Source organism: Gossypium arboreum, chromosome 1 (genome assembly GCF_025698485.1).
Source record: "Gossypium arboreum isolate Shixiya-1 chromosome 1, ASM2569848v2, whole genome shotgun sequence".
NCBI classification, from domain to species: Eukaryota; Viridiplantae; Streptophyta; class Magnoliopsida; order Malvales; family Malvaceae; genus Gossypium; species Gossypium arboreum.
This window is the reverse complement of record NC_069070.1, coordinates 20,112,577-20,132,280: the sequence shown is the minus strand read 5'-3', so window position 1 is coordinate 20,132,280 and position 19,704 is coordinate 20,112,577. Positions and strand designations below refer to the sequence as shown.

Sequence of the window (19,704 nt, the reverse complement as noted above, 5' to 3'; positions counted from 1 at the left end):
GTAAAAGGAGTTGCTCCGTTTGCACTAAGCTCTGAAGTGGTAATATGAGGGTCTGTTTCATCTAACAGTACCTGGTCCCCAACCTTGAAGTGGTTCATTCTATCCTTAAGCTTGTCATGGAGTGGCTACAGTTTTTCATTGTGTATTCTTGGTTTCTCCTTGACATGTGACCGCCATTCATCTAGTTCATTGATCTGCAACATTCGTTCTTCACGATTCATTCTATTTTTGTCGCATAAGCTAGAACATGGCTCTATCGCGTTTTTTCGAGGGATTTCCTGCAACGAAGGTTGAACCACAAGGTTACTTACACTAATAGAACTCATATAATTATCTTGATTACTAGATAACTTAGCAAAATCATGAGCTTGGAGTTTAATCATGTCATCACCTACACAAAGTATTAATTCACTTATACTAACCTCAATAATGGCTCTAGCAGTTGCTAAAAAGGGTCATCCTAAAATTAAAGGTATGCCACTATCCTAATCCATGTCTAAGACAACAAAGTCGATTAGGAATATGAATTTATCAATTTTAACAAGCACATCTTCAACAATGCCTATAAGAAATCTAATGGTTCTATCTGCCAATTTAATGCTTATCCTAGTTTGTTTAGGTTTCCCAAGACCTAGTTGTTTAAACATTTTATAGGGCATGACATTAATACTCGCCCCTAAATCAACTAAAGAATTATTAACATTTAAACTACCAATTAAACAAGGAATACTAAAACTCCTTGGATCTTTCAATTTGTTGTGTAGTTTATTCTACAAGATAGCTGAGTAAACTGCATTTAGCTCTACATGCGACAAATCATCTAACTTATGCTTGTTTGCTAAAAGCTCCTTTAAAAATTTAGCTAAATTTGGCATCTGGGAAAGAGCTTCAATAAATGGTAAGTTAATATGTAACTTTTTCAATAGTTTAAGGAATTTAAAGAATTGTTCGCTTGTATGGTCTTTCCTTGTCGCATCTGGATATGGCACACGAGGTTTATACTCCTTACTTATTGGCTTTTGTACACTATGGCTCACCTCAACCTTACCTTGACTTACCCTTCTACATCTCGAACAGTAATTGCATGAAGCTGCTCTCTTGTGTTAGTTTCGGTGTTGCTTAGCAAGCTACCTTGTAGTCGTTCTGAAATGATCTTTGCCAATTGACCAATTTGATTCTCAAGCCCTTGAATCGACACTTGTTGATTTTTAAGTACAATTTTGGTGTTTTGGACACAGGTTTCTGACACCAAAATAAACTTCGTCAGCATCTCTTCAAGGTTTAGGTAAGGTTGTTGTTGGAAGCCTGGAGGGGGTTGTGGTCTCTAATTTCCTTGACCACCCCAAGAGAAATTCAAATGGTTCCTCCAACCTGCATTATAAGTGTTACTATAGGGATTATTTTGAGATTTAGTGTAACACCCTAACCCGTATCCGTCTCCAGAATGGGTTACCTCGTATTACTAGAAGAGACATAGCTTTTAGGCAATCACAAACATACTCAAACATGTAATTCAAATTCAAATCAATTATAAACTTAAATAATCAATTTAAGCTTTTTAAGAAAAAAATTATAACATTTTAATCAACTTGTATCTAATATTAAATCATAAACAAATAATGTCAACTATATCATTTTGACACAAATCATATGCGCATATCAAAGTCTTTATAAAATAATTTAAATAAATTATTATAAGCATGAAATATCAAGGAGCAAAAAAACCAAATTTGCATGCAAACCATTAAAACCTTATAATGCTAAAATCACTATTCATTTGGTCACTTTTATAAGCATTAGCCGATTACCATATGCTTTCCTATACAAGGCATTTCATTATTAAACCAAAAACAAATACAATGCAATTTATTCAATCAAGGATTTCATACACGAAAATTATAAAGCATACATATTTGAGATACATACCATGTTTACCCTACTTCATTCGACGTAAATTTTAATTACAAGAAATGTCAAAATTTTCCATTTCAAACATAAATAATCTACTATTCATATGATCATTTTATAAGGTTTTTGCCAAATATGATCACGCCTAATACATGTGTTTCATTCAATGACCATTTCTTTACTAAACCAATTTCTATTATTCAATTTGCATGAAAACTTTTCAAAGAATCACATTTTCATGATTATTGAATTAGCAAATATCACATGACAAATAATAATCAAATTTTCGTACTAATTGCCGAATACCAACATTCATGACTTCAAAAGGTCAAAATTTAATTACCAACAATTTTGCATTGAATCGAAAGACTTATATAAAACAAACTTAATGATCATACATTCGATTATATACTTATAATCACAAGTCAAAACAAACATATCAAATGCCCATATAAAAAAAAAATTTGCCGAATTAAAAAAAATCACTCATGATATATACTTATAACATTGCATATAACTTGACCAAACCAACTTTTTAATGTATAAATCATTGACACAAGTTAACCAAATATTTATCAAAATCTATACCATTTCAATAAGCAAACCGAATCATCAATCTATATGCAAGTGTTAACCACAATAAGTGATACACCTTTCCAAACAAATCAAATCATGTACATTTATAAGTCCAATTCACATCTCAAATATCAAATATATATATATATATATATATATAAACATCACTCAAGACAAACAATATTTATACCACATCTCATGATCAAATTCACAAGCCATTCACCATTCACCAACCACTACAAGCAATAATCACATCTAACTATACACATATATATATCATTACTGAATATGCCAAACACATCCAAAATTTCAACCACATCATTTAATCAAACCATAAACCCATATTTAGCAAATGAACAAGCCATTTTCGCATGGCTTTTAAATGTATACACATCCCAAAATCAATAATTTCAAAATAATACCCAGCCTATACATGCCATAGCTCGTAACTTGACTCCAAAATAAATAAAACAAAGGAAAACATATACACACATAATAAGCTATCATAGCTTAGTAAGTTATAAGCAAGTAAACAACTCAATGATAAGATTAACTCATTTTAACTAGACCAAATTATAATATCAATATCACATTATCTCGAACTTACCATTTCATAAATAATATATATACTTTCATACATAAATGTTACCTTGGCCGAATGTTCATATAATTATATTCACATATTCAAAAATTAAGTTATTACAAAAATATTCATATTATTTGTTCCAAAGGCGAATACACTTTCAATGTACACATACATTTTTCATTTACCTCATACATAATTTGCAACAAATATCAAGTAACTTACTTACCTTATTTCAAGTAGGTAATAAGCTAACTCATACCTAGTCATCTTAGCTTGTTTTGCACATTCAATAAAACTTATTGTTGCCCGTTGAACCGTTCGGAATTGGATAGGACACTCAGATAATCACACATGTCGTACAATGCCAACGTCCCAAACGTGGTCTTACATGTAATCACATATCGATGCCACTGTCCCAGACAGGGTCTTAGTCACACACATATATCAGAGTCACATATCGGTGCCATGGTCTTACTCGCACACATAAATCTGAATCCTATTTCATGACATATGTATCCTAACTATTCCTAAGGTTCATACGGGGCTTTCGAACGTCGTATCTCGGTCGAAACGAATTCGAAAATGTAGTAATCAAGCTTTTTCATATTTTGCCATAATAAATATAAATCCATACATTTCATAACAGCATATATATCTAGTATTTAATTACAATTAAACACGTCTATTTGCTTATAAACTTACCTCGGACGATGAAAAACCGGTACGGATCGGCTAGTCGACAACTTTAGTTTTCCTTCGATCTAAATCCAATTTTCTCTTTTCTTGATATAAATTAATATAAATTAAACTTATTAAATCAAATATTCAATGAAATTCATCCAAAAACACACAAATGAACAAATTACACTTTTACCCCTGATATTTCACATTTTTCACAATTTAGTCCCTATTGCACAAAACACAAAATATGCAAAATATCACAACAACATAGCTAGGCCGAATCTTTCTTATATTCATACTAGTCCATATATTTCATTTATTCCACATTTTAGTCCCTCAATTTATTATTTTAGCAATTTAGTCCTAATTTCTAAAAATCATCAAAAATTCCAATACAAAACATGTTAATCTAAAATATATATTTCATATTTCATCATCAAACAACAAAAATCACAAGATCTCGTCAATTACCTAGCTCAAAACATTCATCAAAATAAAAAATTCAAGCATGGGTCAGATAATATTTGAAGCAACGATCTGAAAAACGTAAAAATTATCAAAAACCGAAGTAAAAACATACCTTGATTTAGCTTGAGAAGTAGCCGAATGCCTAACTCTTTTATTTTATTTTATTTTTGGTATTTTTAGTTCTTAAAGATGAATACTAATATGGTTTCTTTATTATATGTTTTATAATATATTAACTAAACAATTACTTTACCGATTTGACCTTACAAGTAAAATATACAACCATTATCATGCATGGTTATAACCATCCACCCCTATTTCGTTTGGCTAAATTGCAACATAAAACCTCCACATTAAAAAGGCATAGCAATTAGGCTTTTTACAAAGTAGCATGCTTAATTTTCATTTGATGCAATTAAATCCTTTTTAATAATCGAGCACTGAAACATTAAAATTAAAACACGAAAATTCTATGGATATCAATTCACACATAATAAACACAGAAAATAATGTTAAAATATTTTTCTAACTCAAATTCTGGTCCCGAAACTACTGTTCCTATTAAGGTCTAAATTGAGCTGTTACATTTAGAACTATTATCCATATAGTTGACATGTTCACTCTCTGTGCTAGGGCTCAAGGATAGACATTCTGGAGTTTTCATCCCTCAACCATTTGTATCACATTGCATCATCAAATATACCTGCGTAGAACCATATAAACCATCAATATTTTTACTCAAGAGTTCTACCTGGTTTGATAACATGGTGACCGCATCAATGTTAAAAACACCGGCTACTTTCACCGGCTTAGTCCTCATGACTTACCACTAATAATTATTCAATGACATCTCTTCTATAAACTCATAAGCTGCTTCAGGTTTTTTATTATTCAAAGTCCCACCGACGGATGCATCGATTAATTGCCTAGTTGAGGGGTTCAAATCGTTGTAAAAAGTTTGAACTTGTAGACATAGAAGTAACCCATGGTGAGGGCACCTTCTCAATAAGTCCTTATACCTCTCCCATGCATCATATAGAGTCTCTAAATCCATTTGCACGAAGGCAGAGATATCATTTCTTAGCTTGGCTGTGTTAGTCGGTGGAAAATATTTTAACAAAAATTTTTCAGTCATTTGCTTTCATTTTGTAACAGTTCGATTTTGGGGCTGATCAGAACAATGGTTTCAGAACCACTAATATGAGGTCGGATAATTATTTTTCATATTATTTTATGTGTTATAGTATGATTATATAAGTGCATGAAAATTTGGATGAGCTAATTTTAGCGATTATGAGCTTAATTGCGAAAAAGGACTAAATCGCATAAAGTACAAAAGTCCTATTTTGATAGCTAAAAGTGTTAAATAGATAGAGAACCAAAATTTAGGGTCTTTAAAGGGCAAATAGACTCTTTAGTAGCTGATGGCCGGCCATAGGGGACAATAAATTAGAATGGTCAATGGTTAGGTGACTTATTACATAGTAAAATATTACCCTAGTGTCTGGCCATCATCTTTTTCATTTTTCCCTTCTTCTCTGTTGAATTTTTCAAAAAAAAATGGGGTTTTTGGAAGCTTGAAATTTCAGCAACTTGTAGCCCTCACAAGTAAGTGATTTTGATGGTCTTTCTTGATGATTTTTACATTTTTAGAACCCTTGTGACATGAGCTTTCAAATGAAGGGACTATATTGGAAAATGGTTGAAAGTCTAGGATTTTACTATGAGAGCATTTATATTGTTTTCTGAAGTCTTATGGAAGGAAATGAATCATAGTGGTGAAATGAACAACTTTGGTGAAAGGATTTCTCATGAAAACCCTAATAAGACCATTTTGCAAAGTTTGTAAAATAGATGGTAATGTTGTGAAATATTTGAAATTGGGGGTTGTCATAAGAGATAAAAATGGTCGGTTAGGCTTGGCTAATAAGGAAATTTGATAAAAAATCAAATTTTGGACCTAGGGGTAAAATGGTCATTTTGTAAAGGGGCAAAATGGTCAATTTGCCAAGAATGTGAATTGTTGATTATGCGAACTTATCTAGTGAATTTTTATCCTTTTATATCAAGAAAAAAGAGGAGCAAACCTTGATTGGGGGAAAAATAATGTGTACAAAGACTAGACTCGTTTTTACAAATTTTGTACCGATGTAAGTGCACATATAAATAATGCAATGTGAATCATGTATAAATGCTTAATTGGTGCATGAATTTTAATTTCTACGCTTGAAGGTAAGTTACATTACTCTTTTTATTATTATACGGGATTTTGTGGTAACCCTTTTATCATGAAAATATGTAACTGCTTATGTGATTGAATTTGTTGAAGGTAAGTCTACGAGAAAAATCCCGTTTGAACTTTAGGAATAAAATTAGGATACAAAGTGACATGTCACTAGGAACTATGTGGTTATGAGCTCATTTGTACATGTGATGTGTGATTTTATAAATCTGGGCGCTAGTCATGTACGTTCTACTGGTGGCTGGGTAACCTGGCATGTGTTGCGGGTACTTGTCAGCTTGTATGAGCAGCCCGTGTAGTTACGTCTTGATTGTCAGGTTGTGTGAGCGAGCTTGTGATTAGCTCGAAAACGAGCAACATGTGGTGTATTAAATAAGGTAGCATGTGGCTACATATAATGCGTTATGTGTAAGATTCCGAGTATCCAATAATATTCCTAGTGTTCAACGAGTAAGTTAGTAGTTATTCAGTGATTAAGCCAATATTGAGAATTATGCAATTGTATTACGAGTATGGTACAGGTATGTACTTAAAACTCTTCAGAAGAGAATTCGATATGTTAAATACTTGTGGTAAGAGTGTGTATAAGAAAGTTAAGCTTATGAAACTTTGCCTTATTTTAATTTATAGGTTATGTTGTTTATTATTTGCATGTGAGCTTACTAAGCTTTATGCTTTCCCCCTTCTTTTCCATTTTCTTATAGTACCGTCAAGCTAGTATCGGGGATTAAGAGGCGTCAGAGACAGTGATCACACTATCACTTGAAGCTTTTGGTATAGCTAGTTCAAATGTTTTAGTTTTTGGCATGTATAGGGACTCGAATCTTTAGGTTATGTCTTGTTAGATTAGCCACATGTGTTGGCTCATAATATAGATGTAATATTCATTTTGTATAGGCCATTATTGTTGGCTAATATTAATTACTATTATTACATTCATTTGATGCAAATTTCAAATGGTTGTGGTTGAATTTGTTATATATATATATATATATATATATATATATATATATATATATAATGCTTGTATTGGTTTGGTTGATCTTGTGTAGGTTAGTGTTAGTAAGGGTGACAAAGAGGCTTGATAAATAGCCTTATTTTGTCCACACGGGTATGTGTCTAGGCCGTGTGTGACACACGGCAGCCCCATGGGCGTGTTGTCTAGCCGTGTGTCCCCTGCACGTAAAATTTCAAGTCAGAATGCATGGTAGTAAACACACGGGCAGAGACACAGTTATGTGTCTTAGCCGTGTAGAGGACACGGCCTCTGGCCATGTACGTGTGCCTTGGCTATGTGTCCCTTATTGGATGCTGACGTCTGAAACAAAATTTCAAGGTTTTTAGACAAGGGATAGGGCACGGGTGTGTCATGGCCATCTGAGAGACACGAGCCATAGACACGAGCGTGTGTCAGGCCATGTGAAAACCCCTGTAGGTTTGAATTTAGAATTTAATTCACACGAGCGTGGGACACGGACGTGTGCCCAGAGGCTTAGGCCGTGTGTGTCACATGGGCCATCAGCACGGCCATGTCAAAATGAACACAAGGGCGCGTTGCCCTTCCACACGGGCATATGCCCCGTTTCAAGGGTAAATTTTTTTAAGTCGGTTAAGGACCCGAGCAGTCCTGGGTGGTTTCTAATAGACGTTTGAGGCCTCGTAGGCCTTTGTTAAGGAGTTTAGTTAAAGTTTTAAATTTGATTAACTCTTGATAATTCGAAAATGTTGGAATGCATGTGTTTAAGTGTGGTAACGCTTCGTATCTCGTCTCGGTGTAGGACTTGGGTGTGGGGTGTTACATTTAGTGGTATCAGTGCTACGATTTAGTCAGTTCTCGGACTAATGTGGCATGTATTTGAGTCTAGCTATACATGCCATATATATATTGTGATAGTGTGATCACTCCTAACAAGTTTAAATTGTGTTTTTCATATAGTAATGGATCCCGATTGAATAATGGCAGACGATGTTGAGAGTAATGCACTGGCTCTCACTGAAGGTGTGGTGCTGACTGATAACCGAACTCCCACAGTTAGTCAAGGAGGAGGAGAAGGGGCTCAGGAGGCCTTTCTTAGCAACCCAAGGTATGGATTTTGTGAGGTTGAATAGACCGCCAGTAGACAAGAACCGGAAGTATGGAGCGGAGGAGTTCCATGCTAATGAAGATGACGATCCCGAAAGGGTAGAGTTTTGGCTTGAGAATACCATCAAGGTATTTGATGAATTGTCATGCACACCGGATGAGTGCATGAAGTGTGTCGTATCATTTCTAAGAGACTCAGCATACTAGTGGTGGAGCACTCTTGTGTCGGTTGTACCAAGGGAGAGAGTCACTTGGGAATTCTTCCAAGAGGAGTTTCGGAAGAAGTATATTAGCCAACGGTTCATCGACCAAAAACAAAAGGTAATTTCAAGTTAAAACAAGGCTGGATGACAGTGAAGGATTATGAACATGAGTTTGTGAGACTTAGTAAGTACACTCGAGAATGTGTATTAACTGAGGCCATCATGTGTAAGGGATTTGAGGACAAATTAAATGAAGACATCTGATTAATTGTGGGTGTCCTTGAGCTGAGATAATTTGTGGTACTGGTAGAGAGAGCTTGTAAGGCCAAAGAATTGGCCAAGGAAAAAAGGAAGGCTGAAATGGAGTTTTGTGACTCAAAAAAGAGACAAATGGGTAAATCATTTCAGTCTTCATCTAAGAAACGTAAAAAACTTAACACTCGATCGAGTGCTTCTGTTGGATTCTCAAGTAGAAACCAAGGGAAACAGTCTTCAGGACATAAGGCTCAGACTACTTTGGTAGCGAGTATAGGCAATGCTCGACCTAATAGGCCTGAGTGTCAACATTGTGGCTGACGCCACCTCGGTGAGTGCTGGATGAATAGCTGGGCATGTTTCAAATGTGGATCCTACGATCATTTTATTAAAGATTGTCCAAAGATGGTTCGAAAGGAGAAATCCCAGAGTGCAAAGTACGACAACACTGCTCCTAGAGGAAGGCTATAGATGAATTCGGGGAGTGGAGCAAATAGTAAGAATGCCCAACTGGGAGGCCTGAAAATAGAGCACTGGCGAGGACATATGCCATTTGCGCTCGTGATGAGGCTTCATCTCCCGATGTGATTACGGGTACCTTTTCTATCCATGATATACCTATGGTTGCTTTAATTGATTCGGGGTCCACCCCGTCATATATTTGCATGAAATTAGTACCCAATATGAACATGCTAGTTGAGTCTACTACATTTGTGGCAAAAGTATCTAACCCGTTAGGCAAACATGTGTTAGTTGACCGAGTATGTAGAAATTGTCCCTTGACAATTAGGGACCATTGTTTTCCAGCTGATCCCATGATATTGCCATTTGATAAGTTTGATGTAATCCTTGGTATGGATTGGTTAACCTCTCATGGTGTTGTAGTGGATTGTGGAAGTAAATCTATTAAGTTGAAATGTGAAGACGGGGATACTTTTCGAGTTGAACCGAGTGAACTGGATAACTTGTCGGTAGTGATATCGTCGATGATTGCAAAAAGATATTTGAGAAAAGGGTGTGAAGCTTATCTCACTTTTGTGTTGAATACCCAAGTATTCGAATCGAAGATTGAGTCAGTGCCAGTGGTATGTGAGTATTCGGATGTGTTTTCAAAAGAATTGCCCGTATTACCTCCAACTAGGGAAGTTGAGTTTGGTATCGAGTTAGTCCCTGATATGACGGCTATTTCGATTGCTCCATATAGGATGGCTCCAACGGAGTTAAAGGAGTTGAAAGTGCAGTTGCAAGAATTAACCGACAAGGGTTTTGCCAGGTTGGGTTATTCACTATAGGGTGCTCCAGTGTTGCTCGTAAAGAAAAAGAATGGATCGATGAGACTATGTATAGACTACCGACAGCTCAACAAGGTTACAGTTAAGAACAAGTATCTTTTACCAAGAATCAACGATTTGTTTGACCAATTGAAGGGAGCCACTGTGTTTTCCAAGATAGATTTGAGGTCTGGCTATTATTAGTTGAGAGTTAAGGACTCAGACGTGCCAAAGATTGCCTCGCTATACTCAGTTCAGCTCCAATTAAATTGGGCTTGGTATAATCATACATAGTACAAGGTGCAGGATTCAGATTTACAAGATTTGCAGCAACCACAAGAGGTAGCTGATTATTATGATTATCAGCCATCTCCTCAGTAATAATTATAATGTCCTCTTGCTCTTCCATTGTATTCTGTCGACTCTGCCTTGCTTCTCTACGGTTTCTGCGAGCTGTGCTTTCAATTTTGCTATTGAATACTAGAGGTCCTCACAGGTTTTTTCTAGTCATACACTAAAGGAACCTGCTAAAAATAAATAAAAGAAAAATTAGTAAACAAAAATTTGAAATAAAAACAAAAATAAAATGCAATAAAAATAAAAATGGCTAAAGTAATAAAAATTAAGTGTTCCTAATATCTTAGTCCCCGGCAATGGCGCCAAAAACTTGATGATGATTCACTTAACTAACTAAAATCATGACAAAGGCAAGCCACCTATCGAATAATAGTATAGCTATGGCGAGTTGGGAATATCGTATCTACGAGGACTAAAAGTACTAGTACTTACCATCTTTCTGTTATCTAGCCAGTAAATTGAAGAAGTTTGTTTTTAATCTAAAATTATCTAAACTAATTATTAAGAACTCGACAGAGAATAAAGTAAGAAAATAATCGAATAAACCAATATGAGAGAGAACACCTAGGAAAGAATCCACCTAGACATCACTTATTATTCTAAATCTGAATTAAACGATTTGTTCATTTGCCTTGATTCATAGAAATCCCTAGATTATATTAATATCTTTTTCGAGAGCAAAAATAACTGACTTTAGGTTGATTAATTAAAATCTCTTTCTAATTAAAACCCCTATTGTCGTATTAACTCGATCTATGGATTCCCGTATTAGATTTGACTCCAATCCGGTAGATTTATTTCATCCTACTTCTAGGATTGCATGCAACTCCACTCAATTATGCCAGATCTACTCTTAAACAGGGACTTTTGCTCCACTGAATTAAGCACATCAATCATTAATTAATATCCTGAAAATATTAAAACATGGAATAAGCACACATAATTGAGATCAAGAAATCAAGTATTTATCATGTAATTCAGAAAATTAAATAATAAGATCCGTCATAAGTTTTATCTTCCCTAGGTATTTAGGGAATTTAGTTCATAACTTGGGAAGAAAACATCTCAAAATTAGGAAAACAACAAAACATAAAGAAACCCAAAAACTTCTAGAGAAGTTGACTGGAGATCTTCAATCTTAAAGGAGATCCTACTTCTGAGTTGATTTCAACGATGTTCTTTGAGTAATTTCTTCATTCTTCTCTGCGTGCTCCCTTAGGTCCTCTTTTAGTGTGTATTTATTTAAAATGCTCAAAACCCTAAAAATTGGCTTTTTTCGCGTGTTTGGGAAATAGGGAGCGATATCGACACGGGCTGGCACATGGGCATGTGGCCAGCTCGTGTGGATCACAGGGGCGTGTGGCCAGCTCGTGTGAATCACACGGGTGTGTGCTCAGCCCGTGTAGGAATGGCCAGGCCGTGTAGATCCTGAAAGTAGCTCATCTTGTCTGATTTTGTCCCGTTTTCTGCTCCTTTTGCTCCCCTTTGCTCTCCTAAGTATAAAAACATGATATTAAATGATTAGGAGCATCAAATTCACTAAATTAAATAATAAATCATCCAAAAACACATCAAGAATGGGATTAAAATATCTTTCTTTTATGGCTTATCACATGTCTTGTATGACATATGTATTGTAAAGCTCCCACACTACTTTTTATAGCCTATGATATCTTCAATGGGTGCTCCCTCATGCTTATTAAGCCTAGTCGTTGTCACTATTGGTGTGGAGGCAGATTTTGACCCTTTTCAATTCTTTTTATCTTCATGACCAAGTATGAGTTGAAATCGTGGAAAAGTCATATAAAAACATAAATAGATGAAATTAGAGGGTTTTTAGGTTTTTCTAGTTTTACTTTATTTTTATAGTTTTGTAGCTATTTAGATTTTTAGTTCTTTTCTTTTTGAGAGTGATTATGTTGAAGATTTTCTTGTGAATTCAATTAACTCTTGGATTAGATTATTGAATAGACTCTCATTCCAATCAAATAAGATTTAATTTCTTTTTCTTTATTTTTTAGTTTTGTGCTGATTATGTTCTTATTTATGTTTGGCTTTAATTTGAATTTCACTATAAACTAATTACTCTAAGTGGTGAAGAAATTGTAAGTTAATGGATTAATATTTGAAATAGGTTAAATAAGGTTTTAGATTGTGACTAGATTAATTATCCAATTTGTTTTTCATAATTAACCTAGGTGACAGATAGGTTAAAAAAATAAACAGGGCGAGAGAGTAAGGAGATGTTGGCCTAACTTTAACAATCTAATCAGATAGTTGCCCAACTCACTATTATCTATGAGGCTACTTATAAGAAATACAATAACTTAGGTAGTGGGGGATTGATGACGACAAACAATTTAGTTAGTTCCTTTAAGCTATACACCAACTTAGGAATTCTCTAGATGCTTGTAAGCTATACACCAACTCAAAATACTTGCACAATGATGACCATATTAATTATGAACCCTAGATTTGTTGATGACTGAAATAGATTATTAAGTTGCATTAACTGAAGATTTCTTCACTACTACATCTCTATGAAGTTTCTTTAGCAGTTACCTTTGTTTTGCTTTCATTATTTTAGTTCAATTATTAATTTAAATTAGATTACTTTGGTGAAAGTTCTTTTTATTTAATTTGGTTAATCTTAGTTTTATATTTAGTAATTAATTTAATTCCTAAGTTGTGATAGTTATTTATTTGATTAGATTTTTAATCTCTATAGGTTTATTTCTCGAAATACTTCCTTCAATGGAATTATTTTATTGTAATATTTTTTTTCTTATTTTCCAGCGATTTCATATACTTGCAAGTAGTTACGGAAAGTGGTAACATTTTTGAGCTTTAAAATTACTTATTTTGTTATTATTTTCATCACCACTTCTAGGCATATTTACGAAAATGGGCCAATTACAGAATTATTTACTAGAAAGGGTCGATTTTGGCAAAACGCTCCTATGTAGATGCATTTTAGGGGGAAAATGTTAGCAAATTGCACCCCTGGGGGAGCCTTTTTGCCACATCAACCAAAAAAGCGCTGACGAGGATGCGCTTTGCTAACGTAGCAAAAACGCTTCCCTAGGGGCGCGTTTTGCTCTGTGTTTTTATAGGTTAGGGGTTTTTGCTTGTCTAGTCCCTAAGTTTTTTTAGGGTTAGGGTTTTGTTAAAATAAGTTAGGGTTTAGGGTTTAGGTTTTTGTTAAAATAAGTTAAGGTTTAAGGTTTTAGTAGATTTAAAAAATAAATCAGGATTTATTGTTATTTTATAAAAATTATTTAAATTAGGGTTTATGGTTTTTCTACATTAGTTCCTGAAAAAATAATTTTGAGAAGACTTTTCTGAACAAATAGTGTCAAAAAGGTTCAAGGATGATGCAATGTCAGCAAAATTTATGAAAAAAGCTCCCACGTAGACGTTCTTTTTCTACAATAGTTCCTGAAAAAATAATTTTGAGAAGATGTTTCTGAACATATAGTGTCAAAAACGCTTCAAGCAGGATGCAGTGTCAGCAAAATTTCTGAAAAAAACTCCCACGTGGATACTGTTCATCTATAGTAGTTCCTAAAAAAATAATTTCAAGAAGACTTTTCTGAACAAATAGTGCAAAAAAATGCTTCAAGCAGGAAGCAATGTCAGCAAAATTTTTGAAAAAAGCTCCCACGTGGACGCTCTTTTTCTACAGTAGTTCATGCTTGGCCTTAGGCTATAAACGAGGCAAATTTCATTCTCAGGTTGCATGAGTTACAGCAAGAAAAATCAGAGAGGCTAAGCAAAATAGAAGTTGAAGATGAGTGAATGTATTACTGTTTTTATTTACTATGACGGTGAGGTCCGTGACACTGAGAATGGCATTTTTTTTTATCAGAGAACACAACGCGAATGGTTTTTAACCAGAGTCTAGATTTTACAGAATTTCGTAAAAAAATTAGGTGAAAAATCTTCGAAACAACGCCCATAGGTTTCTTCTATTAAGTGTCGATTTTGTGCTTCGATTGATCCTGTGACATATGAATCATTTGATATCAAAGGTGTTCGTAGCTTTAAGGCGATGGTGCAGACTCATCTTGCTAGTGGATCACCCTATCTTGAGTTATATGTTCAATTTTCATCGCCAAATGAAACATTTGTGACTTCAACATCAACTGTTGTTCAAGAGGAATACACGACCCCTAGTCGACACTCCGTTAGTGGGAGGCAGAACACGAAAGCGCCCGTTTTTTGGTGGCAGTATGGAAAACACAACTCCTGCACAACACTCAGTTAGTGAATGGGACATGTACTTCGATGGGTCGATGTTTGATGCTGGAAATACGTATTGGGTAATGTCATTAACTTCTAATGGTTAGCAGTCCACATCTGATTGGGGACGTTATGAAACATCCACAAGAAGGAATGATGTACTCCCTACGACATCCACCGATGAGGGGACCTCGTACGTTGCAGATGATGGTGGGTTGGATGATGAGTCCGATGTGGATCCACCTTGAGAGCCTAGCCCCGATGGTGCAAAAGTTATATTATTTTCTGAACCGGAGCCTGTTCCATCTGAACCTGAAGACGTTGAAAGGGGTTCAGATGAAGAAGAAGAAAATCCACGATTCAGGGCATATTCGCCTCTAGTCCACATGCATAATGTCGATATATTGACAGATGATGCGTTGGAGTTTCTAGATCTACCACACAGAACACGTGACCGTATAGGTTCGCCATTGGATTCGGGTGAATTGGAAGTTGGTAAGGAGTTTTTCGGTAAGAATAGTTTTCTTGGTGCTTTGAAACAACATAGCATCAATCACGAGGTTAACTACAATGTGGATAAATCCAAATCTGAGAAATTCAAGGCCAAATGTGCAATGCAAGACGATACATGTTCATGGAAAATCATGCCTTCTTTTAGGAAAAAGACAGGCTTGTAGGAGATAAAAAAGTACAAAGGTCTACATACCTATGTTGCTGGTTCAGTATCACTAGGTGTTTAAGGCTTTGAATAATAATGTTATTACTTAATGTTGCATTATTTAACGTACTTCATTGATAGGTGTTTCACAATAACATCCCAAGATGGATTCAGGTAAGATAGTTAGCTTAGCACTACCGATGTTGAAGGCGGATCCCAGGACTTCTATGTCATGCATAATTGCTAATATTCGTAGCCAATTGAGGTACACGCCTTCTTATCGCAAGGCTTGGATAGCTAAGCAAAAAGCATTGGAAAAGTTGCATAGTGGGTGGGACGCTTCATATAATGAGGTTTGGCAGTGGTATCAGGTGCTGGAGAGGTACGTCCCAGGTTGCATAACAGACCTTGAAACGGTCCCTGCGTACTATAACAACCAATTGCTTTGCGAATGCTAAGTGTTCAAGCGTCTGTTTTGGAGCTTTAAGCAATGTCGGGACGCATTTGTGTACTGCATGCCATTGGTACAAATTGATGGTACCTTTATGTATGGTAGATATACCCATCGGCTATTGCTAGCTATGGCACAGGATAGCGGTGGTAGAATCCTTTCAATTGCATTTGCAGTAACATCGGGGGAGTTAGGTGATGATTGGGATTTCTTTCTTTTTAGGTTAAGGCGGCATGTATGCCCCCAACCTGATATCTGCGTTATATCAGACCAGGGCATTGGAATACTAGCTGCAATTGAGTGACAAGGAAGCCTGTGGGATCGCACACACCATCGGTATTGTCTAAGGCACGTTACGTCTAACTACTATGGGCAATATCAGTCTATGATTGAACGACGACAAGTGACCAACATGGGTATTTAATCTTTATTAATATGCTTTCGTTTGTAATATTCAATTTATTCTGAATGGAATATTGGTATGTAATTTTCGCTGTCAACTTATATTGGCAGGGAACGAGATCAATAAGGACCGTTTTCATGAGATGTTGGGAATTTCGCATTCAGTTAATGATGAAGGTGCAAACTACCTCTGTAACATACATTTCGAATAATGGACTCAAGCATACAACGTGGCCTATGATATGGTCATATGACCACAAACCTGGCTGAACGCATAAATTATGTTATAAAAGGAACGCATCATTTGTCGATAACCTCGGTTGTGCGAGAGACATATTTTTTTTTGGAGGCACTATTTCCAAAGCTAGCAGTGAGTTATAAAGGCCAAATGCAGGGAGGCCATGTATGGTTCTAGAAGGTTTTGCAAGAAATTAACAAGGCGAAGGCGCAGGCCAACACGATGCACACAGTGTGTCATGATCGCGGCAACCTATGGTTTCGTGTGACGGAGTTTGACAGGCCGAGCCAATGTATTACCGATGGGAAATATCATGTACACCTGACAAATAAGACTTGCGACTGTAGGACGTTTGACGCACTTTGTTATACATGCGCTCATGCAATTGCAGCTTGTCAAAATCTCCGTTTGGATCCTATGAGATATGTCGACCAAGTGTACAAAATAAAATACATGTACAATGTGTGGAGACACATATTCCCACCGATCTCAGATGAACTTAAGTGGCTATTTATATTGCTTGCTCTGTTTAAGTTGTTACCGGATAGAGAATTGCGTCGCAAACTAAAAGGTCGACCTTACTGGAGTGGAATATGTAATAATATGGATATCTGGGAAAGAACGAACCAACAAAATTTGTGTGGATGGTGTAGGAACCCACGTCATACAATTCGATGATGTCCAAACCGAAAGAGATGATAACTGCTGTAATGAAACTATGTTGCATTATTTCTATTTCGTCTTATTCAAAAGAACTTTTATTTTATTAAAAATATAAAATTAATTTACTATTAAAATGTTAAAAACAACTTTTATTTTATTAAATGAAACAATATAGAAATAGTTTGTACAAATATATTAAAAAAATCAATGTATATGCCAGTCGAAATCAGTGCCACATGGGGGTGGTTGATGATTACGTGCTGGATTCATTCTTGGTTACTTCGGTTGGGGTTGTGGTTAATTTGACGGGGGTTGTGGTTGCTCCGGCAGGGATTGTGGTTGCTCTGGTTGTGAGTGCTGGGAGGATGACCCACCTTGGTAGAATAAAGAATATGGAGGTTTTTGCATGACCCACGGCGAAGGTGTTTGAATCCCATAAGCCGATAAGGAATGGTAATGAGATGAGCTCGCCAATGGTGCCTCGTACGATCCCTCCTGCAACGATGGCTTATATATCATCGATTGAGTCGGAGTCATTGGGAAAAGAGATGCACCAGGCCATGCATTCCAACCTGGCATAGGACTGGGAAAAAGAAACATATAAGGGTTAGGATACATATAAGGGCTAGGATACGCGCCTGGCATAATCTGACGGGGCTGTGCTGTGGGTGTCGTTAGTTGAGGCATTGGACCCGGTGATTGTGTGGGCGCTGTTGATGGGTCCATCCCGTCATCCCTTCTCCTTGGATTTAAAGGGCCCTGTCATTCCCTTTAGACAAGGATTTGCCGATGCCTCTGCTCTTTCGACAGCAAATATGGCTTGCCATGGATCCTAAACCATGGTATGTAATCCGGCGTGTACGTTAACTCTGGGATGATGATCGGTTCGCGATCAGGTATATGATCATACCAGTTTTCCCAAATTTTGATATATTTGAACCAGAATACAAGCCAATTCGTATTCGTTTGCCGTAAGTCGATCTGTGCTGGTCATTGAACACCTCAGGTTCCTCAGGAATCAGTTGTCAGAATCCAAATTACCGCAACACTCTATCAATCTGGTTCATCTTGACAATAGCATAGTTGACCAATGCGACCTTAACGTGCCAAATGTTTAGATTTTGAAAGAATTCTTCAGGAATTACTGCCCGTATTGCCGGATCCTTGTATAGTGTCCATTGAAACTATATGAACGAGATAAAATATTAGTTATATACATAATACTAAATACTAAATACTAAATATGAAACAAGTATTTTATGTATATATATTTTATTTAATACTTACTTGCGCTTCCGACTGTTGGTCTAATAGAAGTCGTATATCTTCAAGAGTGGTAGGTATTCTAACATAACTCGCCGGATGGTCCCACCTAATTAAATAAATTTTCAGCATACAAATTTATTTTAAATCTATGAAATAATTGTAAAATCAAATAAAAAATTTAACTCGTTATGAGTGGGAAAGTATATGGGTGGTTCACTCGAGGACATAAAAATGGAAAGCGAAACCTAGCCCATGATTGTAGTAATGATAGGCAACCTCCAATTTTTTCTTTATTTGGTGGTGTCGCCCCGCACATCTCCCGGTACAAGTTGCCAATACGGTGGACTCCTAACTAAGTTCGTTAACTACTCTAAAATCAACGAGTTTCCACAGCCACCTCAAATGTATGAGGTTTGTGACAAGTCCGACATCAGATAACCTCCAATCATCTCAAGGATGTATACTTGAGCATATCGTATTCTTTTTACTTCAGTCGAATCATTCCCCATCTCCGAGAATGTGTCTCGTAACCAGTCCATCTCGATCCAACCTCCGTAAATATTATCCAGAATCATACCCAAAAGATCGTAGCATATGGCTCCCCAATTAGCAGATTAAAAGGACTCAGTGAGTGTGGACCCATCCACCAGCAATCCTAATTGTAACTGGACGTCCTCTAAAGTGATAGTACACTCTCCGTATGGAAGATGGAATGTGTGAGTCTTGGATCTCCACCTCTCTATTAACGCGCTAATGAGTTTCGAGTCCAACTTGCACACTTGGCCTATAGTGGTCGCATGCCAAAAACCCGCTTCCCTCAAGTAATTAATGGTGATGGCAGACCAAACATATTCTTAATATAACATTGTAATACCCGATCTACAGACTATTATAAAAAATTATAAAATAAAAATTAATTAAAATTATGTAAATGAAAAAATATTAAATAATATTCAAAAATTAAAATTAACCTTACCATTTTCATTTGTTCGACGGAGATATGTTTATGATCGAGACGAATTAATTATCCGACCATTGCTAACACGATCAAATATTTTTGAAATTATAAACAAATTAATACTAATTTAGAAAAAAAATTAAAGTAAATAACTAATTAAAAAGAGCTTTGAGAAATTTGAGAGGTTTAGGGAGAA

General features: G+C 35.9%; 1 non-coding gene across 1 annotated transcript; it reads left to right on the top strand.

The window, feature by feature from the left end:
- The first annotated feature begins 5,199 nt into the window (after positions 1-5,199).
- Positions 5,200-5,306, top strand: LOC128281999 (small nucleolar RNA R71). The gene has a single exon (XR_008272312.1). It is a non-coding gene; the product is annotated as a small nucleolar RNA R71 (small nucleolar RNA).
- The last annotated feature ends 14,398 nt before the right edge of the window (positions 5,307-19,704 follow it).